At 43.0% G+C, this 11,211-nt stretch overlaps 1 pseudogene; it reads left to right on the plus strand.

Annotated features, from left to right (window-relative positions):
* Positions 1 to 458: 458 nt before the first annotated feature.
* On the plus strand, positions 459 to 8,502 carry LOC124043383 (annotated as a pseudogene).
* Positions 8,503 to 11,211: the final 2,709 nt, after the last annotated feature.

Genomic DNA, 11,211 nt, shown 5'->3' on the forward strand with positions numbered 1-11,211 from the left:
ATTGGAACCATGTCCGGGTTTTACCACTAGTTTATTGTGTATTATGACTCATACTGTGGTACTCAATTGACTCCTTGAAGGACAGCTCATCTCTCCTTGTCCCAGAATCGGCCAGGATGCATCGTGCGGCCCATTAACGACACATGGGCGAAGCACACAATTGGCGTTAATACGATGCCAATGGAATTTCCCCATCAGCTCAACATTATATCCGGGGGCGCCTCTAGGTTTAGAAACTCTGTGCTTTGGCCTGTTTCTGCGGATGAGAGTTTAATTTCCCTGCCAGAAAACAGGTGATACCGTAAAGTGTTGTGTATTCGCGCACAAATCCGGGGTGTACGGTCCAAACATGCACTCAGTTGACTGTAGCGTATTTAAAGCACCCACAAGTTACCGGTGGCTGAAAATACAAACATCGCGGGATGAACGAGTGTCGAATTTCCGGTCAAGGTTTGGCCATTTAAAAATAATTCCTTCCTCCCTTGCCCTGCAGGTGTATACTCGTCAGTCGTCAAGTGTCCACTTAATTTGAGGGCTGAGGGGATAGGGTGTGTCTATGGACTGTAAATCCTTTAGCGCGGATTGCTTGACTCTTTTTTTGCGTGTGTTGGCTCCTTCAGACCGTCTATCTAATATCTATGTTTTCACATGTATATTTTCGCTTCTGCTTTTACGAACAGGTAAACATCACTTTCATCTGAATGGAATTCCTCAAGGAACGCAAGGTCTTCAGGTACAATTATTTATTAACGTCCGCATTTAGTTCAGATCAAGAAACAGTGTAGCATGTATCATTTTATTATAGAAAAACTGGCTTTTCATTACTACAGGTCTGTTTTTTTTTATATCCTAAAAATCGTTTGTTGTGTTCAATCATTTCACGACTTGTAGAAGGCTTATCGACACCAAATACATAAATGATAGTAGCCTAGATGTAAAGTGTTGTTCTCCTGTCTCAACCTGATCTTCATGTTTGATAGGATACAAACCTCACAATAGTTATGTACAGGATCGAATCGTAGTGTCAACCTTTCCTATTGTGTGAGCAGGACACGTTTATTTTCTGTATTCGATCTTTTTTGTTTGTTTTTCAGGTCAATAACCAACCATGAGTTAGAAGACTTAGGCTATGTGATGTTTAAAAAATAAGAAGATATGAAACATTTCCTTCTGACTATTTATTTGATGGTGCAGTGTGGCTATGGTAAGTTACCAACACCAATCATTGTTAAGAACAGGTTCAACATCTGACTGTACTGTTTTTGTCACTATCATATATGTTGTTGTAGTGTGTGTTATTTAAGCAATAAGGCATGAGGGAGGCCAAAATACCACGGCTAAGGGCTGTTCTTAAGCACGACGCAACGCAGAGTGCCTAGATACAGCCCTTAGCCGTGGTATATTGTTCATATATCACAAACCCCTGAGGTGCATTATTGCTATTATGAACTGGTTGCCAACGTAATTGGAGCAGTAAAAATAAATGTTTTATCATACCCATGATATACGGTCTGATATACCATGGCTTTCAGCCAATCAGCATTCAGAACTCAAACCTCCCAGTTTATAATAAGCATTATGATCTGGGTGGTTCGATCCCTGAATGCTGATTGGCTGACAGCCATGGCATATCAGACCATATACCACGAGTATGACAACATTTTTACATTTAAATTTTTACTGCTCTAATTACGTTGTTGTAATAGTTTATAATAGCAATAAGGCACCTCAGGGGTTTGTGATATATGAACAATATACCACGGCTAAGGGCTGTATCTAGGCACTCTGCGTTGCGTCGTGCTTAAGAACAGCCCTTAGCCATGGAATATTGTCCATATATCAAGGGCTGTATCCAGGCGTTGCGTCGTGCCTAAGAGCAGCCCTTAGCCATGGAATATTGGCCATATACCACACCCCCTCGGGCCTTATAGCTTAAATATTCCACCTTATATTTCTGGCAGCTGTTTTTGTACTGAACTGGAAAATAAAATATTTTAGTGGCGCAGTGGTCTAATACCCTGACTACAACGCTCGTGTCACGTGCGCAAGCTTTGAAAAATAAATGTAGGAATCTATATTATTCAATTATTGCACCCACACTGCTCTCACACGTCAACGAGTGTCTGCATTGCCAAGGGCTAAAATAGAAGTCATTCCTATTTCTGACGCAGATCGCGTTGCAAGTCCTGCCTCTCCCATCTCCTCATTGGTTTATAGAAGCAGGTACCCACGTGCCATCTCCTCATTGGTTATACCCACATGGGTGATTGAAAGACGAACTGTTGCTGTTTGTCGTGGTAATACTATGAAAGTTTAGATGCCAATCACCATATAAGTTAAACATGAAAAATCCTGGAAGGAGGAGCGATGACTAGAAACGATTCCGTTGACTGTTTTTATGTGTGGATTAATTGTCGGAGTTGAGGACCTTGTGCATTTCAGGTCAAATAACAATCTAATGTTTATATCCCAGGACAAATTAGCGAGCTGCAAGCTAATGCTTTTCTGCCTTTCCCCAAATTAATGTCATTGGTTGAGAGTTTTTGATATTTCAACCTGCGTGTCAAGATCGCGTTTGGTGTAGGGGGACAAAATGCATTTCTGCACGCACGCAGCTGGTTTGTGTTCCGTGTAAGGCACTGCAGTGTTTGAGGCATCACTACAGATCCGGGTTTCGATCCCGGGCTGTGTCGCAGCTGGCCGCGAGGCGGTATACAATTGGCCCAGCGGCGCCCGGGTTAGGGGAGGGTTTGGCCGGCATGTCCTTGTCCCAGCAACTCCTGTGGTGCGCCGGGCGCATGCACACTGACACGGTCGCCAGTTGTACTGTGTTTCCTCTGACACATTGGTGCAGCTTGCTTCCGGGTTAAACGTGCAGTGTGTCAAGAAGCAGTGCGGCTTGGCAGGGTTGTGTTTCGGAGGACGCATGGCTCTCGACCTTCGATCTGCCGAGTCCATACGGGAGTTGCGGCGTTGGGACAAGATTGTAACTATCAATTGGATATCACGAAATTGGGGAGAAAAAGGGGTAAAAAATATTAACAAAAAGAAAACCGGTTCAATATAGCATTCCAGTTTTACTGCCAGATACCATCAGCAAGTTATATATTTACTGCACCTGCCTACCTGGCCTCGGATAAGACACTGTGAACATTTGCTCTCACATATATATATATACCCACCCACAAACAGTCTGTGTCTGTGGGCAGTATAGTGGTACCATAAACTGTATGTTATCTTTATGAGTTTGATGGTAATGGCCCTCACTGTATTAGCTTCTTCCTTTCAGCCCTGTGCTCCCTCCCTGCTCCAGTCAATGTTTCCATAGAGTCCCTCAACTTCCACCATGTTCTACGCTGGAGCGCCGGTCCAGGTACACCTCCTGGGACCGTGTACAAGATCATCCGCAGGTTGTCACAATATTTTGAATGACGGTTTATTCCCAAACCATTCTGTTGTTGAGGTATGCCCAAACCCAGTGCTTTTGCCTATATGCATTTAGCAGTGGTGGAAACACTGGACAGTTACTTTGAATTCAAACGGAGTACAGTGTCACCTATCGTCATGATTTTGTATGTGTTAATCTTGTTGGATAATTCTACTACTGCATTGTGGTTACGTTATTGGACTTTAGACAAATGATGTTGATCGGATTCCCATGACACACTTTATATGACTGGGTTGTGGATTGTCTCAGAGGTTAGATGTAATAACACTATAATTACAGTAGTAAATCATTGCTTTTCAGAGTGACAGTCATTGGAAAGTTCAAACTTCAGTCAGAGCATTTTGGGTTTCACTTGTGGAGAAAAGTGTTTGTTTTGGACATAAGCTATAACCTTTACCTTTAACCAACATTAGCCTATTCAGCATAATTTGCCTGTCTTACCAAGTGTGTTGTGGCTGGAATATTTGACTGCAGTGTGAAATGTTTTTTTCTCAAGTATTGCTTTCACTTGACCGTAGATACAGCTTTGTGTCATCGTGGTCGTTGTTTCCACCCTCATAGTATCTGCTCTAGAGACTGTTATGCAGGTGTTACCACTTTAAAAAGGCTGTGAATTTCAAGGAAATGCAATATAATCAACCACTTTTTCTTCTGCTGGGGGTCTGGTGAGGATGCAACAAGTCTTACAGATGAGCTTACTGAAAACACAGCTTTGTTTTGTTTGAACTACAGATACAGTGGGGCAAAAACGTATTTAGTCAGCCACCAATTGTGCAAGTTCTTCCACTTAAAAAGATGAGAGAGGCCTGTAATGTTCATTATAGGTACACTTCAACTATGACAGAAAAAATGAGAAAAAAATCCAGAAAATCACATTGTAGGATTTTTAATGAATTTATTTGCAAATTATGGTAGAAAGTAAGTATTTGGTCACCTACAAACAAGCAAGATTTCTGGCTCTCACAGACCTGTAACTTCTTCTTTAAGAGGCTCCTCTTTCCTCCACTCGTTACCTGTATCCAATTTGTAAGTCGCTCTGGATAAGAGTGTCTGCTAAATGACTTAAATGTAAATGTAATGTATTAATGGCACCTGTTTGAACTTGTTATCAGTATAAAAGACACCTGTCGACAACCTCAAACAGTCACACTCCAAACTCTACTATGGCCAAGACCAAAGAGCTGTCAAAGGACACCAGAAACAAAATTGTAGACCTGCTCCAGGCTGGGAAGACTGAATCTGCAATAGGTAAGCAGCTTGGTTTGAAGAAATCAACTGTGGGAGCAATTATTAGGAAATGGAAGACATACAAAGACCACTGATAATCTCCCTCAATCTGGGGCTCCACGCATGATCTCACCCCGTGGGGTCAAAATGATCACAAGAACAGTGAGAAAAAATCCCAGAACCACACGGGGGGACCTAGTGAATGACCTGCAGAGAGCTGGGACCAAAGTAACAAAGCCTACCATCCAGGCCCATGTCCAGGCCCGTCTGAAGTTTGCTAGAGAGCATTTGGATGATCCAGAAGAAGATTGGGAGAATGTCATATGGTCAGATGAAACCAAAATATAACTTTTTGGTAAAAACTCAACTCGTCGTGTTTGGAGGACAAAGAATGCTGAGGTGCATCCAAAGAACACCATACCTACTGTGAAGCATGGGGGTGGAAACATCATGCTTTGGGGCTGTTTTTCTACAAAGGGACCAGGACGACTGATCCGTGTAAAGGAAAGAATGAATGGGGCCATGTATCGTGAGATTTTGAGTGAAAACCTCCTTCCATCAGCAAGGGCATTGAAGATGAAACGTGGCTGGGTCTTTCAGCATGACAATGATCCCAAACACACCGCCACGGGCAACGAAGGAGTGGCTTTGTAAGAAGCATTTCAAGGTCCTGGAGTGGCCTAGCCAGTCTCCAGATCTCAACCCCATAGAAAATCTTTGGAGGGAGTTGAAAGTCCGTGTTGCCCAGCAACAGCCCCAAAACATCACTGCTCTAGAGTGTGTGAACCTTGTGAAGACTTACAGAAAATGTTTGCCCTCTGTCATTGCCAACAAATGGTATATAACAAAGTATTGAGATAAAATTTTGTTTTTGACCAAATACTAATTTTCCACCATAATTTGCAAATAAATTCATAAAAAATCCTACAATGATTTTCTGGATTTTTTTTCTCATTTGGTCTGTTATAGTTGAAGTGTACCTATGATGAAAATTATAGGCCTCTCTCATCTTTTTAAGTGGGAGAACTTGCACAATTGGTGGCTGACTAAATACGTTTTTGCCCCACTTTAAATACTCATTATGGACCAGAGAAAACTACTGAGTGATATGGGTATACAATTCTGTCTCACAACACTGCGAATGAGATATTGTTGAGGTTTGAAGACCACACAAATTAAACTTTTGAATCATTTGGAATTGAACCAAACATACTTTTTGTTAATGAAGTTATTCAACTCGCCTGCTCTTTGTTTTATTTGCTAATATTCGGCACCACACACAAATGACCCTCCTTGTTTCTGTCTCAACAGAGGAAACCACAGGCAGCAAGTTCCACATCAAACCAACGTGACAAGTCATAGGCTGGATCTAAAGTTCCCCAAAGAAGAGTATACATTCTGTGTTTCGGCCTTCCACAACCTCTCAGAGTCACCCGTGGTCGAGACCACCTTCACCCCCTTCACACAGAGTATGTCTGCTCTCCATTTTGTCTTGCCAGTAGGAATGTTAAGATATTTCTTTGCTAGAGATTTTGAATAGGTGTTTGTGTGAGTGCAATTATTTACATTATCCAGGTCGACATTAAATTACACAATCTAGGCATGTATTTGTGTGTGAACGTGTCTGATGTAACGTTTTTGTAAATTGTTTAATCTGTGTGTGAAATGATGCTACAGTACCATTATATCTTACTTAGCTGTTATTGGCTCTCCAATATTGTCTTTGGATGGATGTGGCAACTGCCTGGAAATCAACATCACACTGCTTGAGATAGAAACTATTAAAAAGGTCTATGGGAAATCATTATCTTTTGACATCTACTGGAAGAGAGCAGGAGAGACAAAGGTAAAAAAAACAACTAGGCCTATTCTTTCCTTGTCTTCATTGCAGTATCAAATTGTACTCTTTTTATGATGTGAACTATAGAGGACCGTTTCATTGTGAATTATTACTCTTCATTCATGTTCATTTCCAGCCCCAAATGACCCAAACAACTCATTTAGCTTACATGCTGGAGAACTTGGAGGTGGGTATGGTGTACTGTGTGAGGGTGTACACAAGGATCATCACCAACCTCAACACACGGTCCTCTGGGTGGAAATGTGCTTACACCAGCGTTCTGGAGCCCAACAGAGGTGAATATTGTCTATAGTCTAAGTCAATGTTTCATCCCAATTGCACAGAGCCCCAATTTGATCATGATTCTCTCTCTCTCTCTCCTCTCAGTCCCTGCTGTTGTAGCTGGAGTGTCTGTTGTCCTCATTGTGAGTGGGGTAGGTCTGATGGTTCTCACGTTTGGCCTGTTCTACACGGGGTTCCTGTGCAAGCTGAAGACTCATCAACCCAGAGGACTGGTGAGAAATGGCTACATCTGTAACTAACTACACCTCACAATCTCACTCTTTGTCATTGTTTCAATGTTGATCTGTGGATCTAGGATGTGAATTTGTGGAGCTTAAGAAATGCAAAGCCACAATGCAAATACATAGCCAATGCTAATTCCTGTAGGAAAATACTATAAGAGGAACCCTGCCACCCATGTAGTCCACATAAAGGGGTGTACACACATCTATAGCCATAAGATTCAGGAATTGACGTCACTGTACCTTTCTGTGTTTAACACAGCCTCTCTCTTCTCCCCCCATGCAGACTGCCCTGGTGGAGGGCCACTTCCTCATCCCAGAGCGGACGATCCCTGACTTGGTCTCTATATCTTCTGCGACAGAGGAACAAGGGAAGGCCCGCAGATCAAAAACACACCATGACAGAGAGAACTCTAACCAAGCAGGGGAGGAGGAGGAGGAGGAGGATGATGAGGAAGAGGGGGGAAACGACGGCTACATGGACCGCGCTGCGGGGCTCTCCTCTGACAGCAGCTCCAGCACCACACAGTCCCAGGATGCATCAGGGACCAACGTAGCCCTCCTTGACACAGCAGGGCATTCTATGGGATTGAGTTCTGAGGTAGCTGCTGCTGAGGAGAAAGGGAAGCCCCTGTGGGTGTGATGGTGCTAGGATGTCAGGCTCAGGGAGAGGTCACAGGTGAACAGGCGAGGGTCATTTCCAGCTTTAACAGAGACCGACCCAGACCTTTGGGACTTGGAGGGTTGGGTGGAGAGGAGAAGGAGGAGAAAGAAAGAGAGGTGGAGGAGAAGGAGACCTCTGGTAATGTCAATCTGTTCTCTGTGACTCTGGGGGCATTGAGGGAAAAGGAGGGTGAGTGTGAAGAGGAGACAGACTTTCTGTTAGAATTTTCGAAACAGGAGCAGAAGCCTCAACTTCCCATCAACTCCTTACAGAGGAACTTACGACCGGGCAGCATGAGATCTCAGAGTGAGATACAGGAGGATACAGGCCTAGTACTGACACTGCCAAAGACAGTCTGCACATGGATATACTCTGAATATTCAAATAGACATGCTGACAGCAGCACAGAGACACACTCTGGCTACCTTGTAACGCACACAGGCACTGTGCAGGCTGACAATGAGACAGAAGAGGAAGACTTCTCAGGGTACATGGGACATTGATTATTGTGTGTGTGGCTCTGTGTAATAGTGTTCCTTAGCTGATAACTGCACAGATATTCCACTTGGTTGTATATCCTGTCTCACATAGGCCTACATTCCTTCCCAATTATTGCCTTCTGTTGAGGATGTGAATGTGTATGTAAAATAATAATTTCCATAAAATGCCATGCACTTGTTTTTGTATGTCGGTTTTATTTATTGTAATGCAAGTGCAATTTCACGAGAGAAGAATAAGCGCTCAGATTAAATTGTTATGCCATCTTAACCGACTTAATTTGGCATCAATGCGCTATTGACTCTTCCCCAATGATTGTATACACTACAAGACCAAAAGTATGTGGACACCTGCTTGTCGAACATCTCATTCCAAAATCATGTGCATTAATATGGAGTTGGTCCCCCCCCCCTTTGCTGCTATAACAGCCTCCACTCTTCTGTGAAGGCTTTCCACTAGTTATTCAAACATTGCTGTGAGGACTTAGTGAGGTCAGGCACTGATGTTTGGTGATTAGACCCGGCTCGCAGTCGGCATTCCAATTCCTCCAAAAGGTGTTCAATTGGGTTGAGGTCAGGGGGTTCTGTGCAGGCCAGTCAAATTCATCCACAACAATCTCGACAAACGATTTCTGAATGGACCTCGTTTTGTGCACGGGGATATTGTCATGCTGAAAAGGAGGAAAGGGCCTTCACCAAACTGTTGCCACAAATTTGGAAGCACAGAATTGTCTAGAATGTCATTGTATGCTATGGCGTTAAGATATCCCCTCACTGGAACTAAGGGGCCTATCCCGAACCATGAAAAACAGCCACAGACCATTATTCCTCCTCCACTAAACTTTAGAGTTTGCACTATGTATTGGGCAGGTAGCGTTCTCCTGGCATCCTCTGACCCCAGATTTGTTCGGAATTCCAGATGGTGAAGCGTAATCCATCACTCCAGAGAAGGCGTTTCCACTGCTCCAGAGTCCAATGACAGCGAGCTTTGCACCACTCCAGTCAACGCTTGGCATTGTACATGGTGATCTTAGGCTTGTGTGCAGCTACTCGGCAATGGAAACCCACTTCATTGTTGCTTCCAGAGGCAGTTTGAAACTCTAGTGAGTGTTGCAACCGAGGAAAGGCCATTTTTACACACTTCAGCGTTCAGTGAGCTTGTGTGGCCTACCACTTTGCGGCTGAGCTGTTGATCCTAGACGTTTGCACTTCACAATAACAGCACTTACAGTTGCCCGGGGCAGCTCTAGCAGGGCAGAAATTTGACGAACTGACTTGTTGGAAAGGTGGCATCCTATGACGGTGCCACATTGAAAGTCACTGAGCTCTTCAGTAAGGCCATTCTACTGACAATGTTTGTCTATGGAGATTGCATGGCTGTGTGATCAATTTTAAATGCCTGTTAGCAATGGGTTTGGCTAAGAGAGCCGAATCCACTAATTTGAAGGGGTGTCCACATACATATGTGTGTATGTATATTTACATTTACATTTAAGTCATTTAGCAGACGCTCTTATCCAGAGCGACTTACAAAATGATATGAATGGACAAACGCATCGAATGAATGAATGGTGTCATGTGATCGATGGTTTGGTCCATTCATATATAGGGGTCCAATGGGCCGCATTTCAACAACATGCTGGTTATTGTGGTTCCACACGTTAAATAGGTACAAAAATCTTGGTGGTGAACCAAAAATAAGTAAAGGGTACAACACTGTCAACCTGGACTCAGGGGTAGATGTAACATAATAAATGTAAATCTTGGACACTCCTATTAGTATGATATGTTACATTTCATATGGTATATATTAATTTGTGGATGGCCATCATCCATTTCGTATGATATGTTACAAATTGCAATTCCTATGATGTGTTACGAATTGCAATTCGTACAATATGTTACGAATTTGGAAAAAGTATGCTATGTTGTGAATTCCAATTTGTTGTGGCTAATGTTTGCTAGGTGGCTAACGCTAAGTAATCTTAAGTAACCTTCTTTCTTATGTAACCGTACCATATTGTCAGGAAAAGAAAAGAGAGAGAACAACGAAAAAGCCTGGTCTTATAACTTGCGGTGCCCGACCCCTTGGCCATGTGTGTACATTTTAACATCAATTGGGGAGAGAGAGACTCAAATATCCCATTCATTTGTACATACAGGGCACGTTTGAGTAGTAAGCGAAAGCAACCGACTGTAGATCAAAGTCAATGAGTGACGTCTGGGGAGGTGCATCTGCAACAGCTGAAAATCGGACGCTGATGTGATTTACCAACAGTAAGGCTCAGTGCAACATGCCATTGTTTATAAAAGATTTTCTTTGTAATGTCAAAATAAAACAACCCCCATATCACACACTCATGAACTGTAACTATACTGTATATGTGCCTGCTCTTCAGGACATCTACAGCACCTGGTGTCACAGGAAGACCAAGAAGATAATCAAGGACCTCATTCCTCCAAACCACGGCCTGTTCACACCACTATCATCTAGAAGGCGGAGACAGTACAGGTGCATTAAAGCTGCGAATGAGAGACTGAAAAACACCTTTCTCCAAGCCATCAGACTGTTAAATAGTCACCAGACGGCCTCCGCCCAGTACCATTCTCTGAACTTTAGTCACTGTTACTAGCCGGCAACACCTGGTACTCAACCCTGCACCTTAGAGACTGCTGCACTATGTACATAATCACTTAAATAATGTTTACATACTGTTTTACCCACTTCACATGTACACAGAACAAGAATATAAATGCAACATGCAACAATTTCTAAGATTTTACTACGATTTTACTACGTTACAAGTCTCTGAACATAGCAGTGCAGCAATGCTCCCCATCCAACCTGACAGAGCTTGAGAGGATCAGCGGAGAAGAATGGGAGAAACTCCCCAAATACAGGCTTGCCAAGCTTGTAGTGCCATACCCAAGAATAATAATAATAATAATAATATATGCCATTTAGCAGACGCTTTTATCCAAAGCGACTTACAGTCATGTGTGCATACATT

Source organism: Oncorhynchus gorbuscha, linkage group LG01 (genome assembly GCF_021184085.1).
Source record: "Oncorhynchus gorbuscha isolate QuinsamMale2020 ecotype Even-year linkage group LG01, OgorEven_v1.0, whole genome shotgun sequence".
Taxonomy (NCBI): Eukaryota; Metazoa; Chordata; class Actinopteri; order Salmoniformes; family Salmonidae; genus Oncorhynchus; species Oncorhynchus gorbuscha.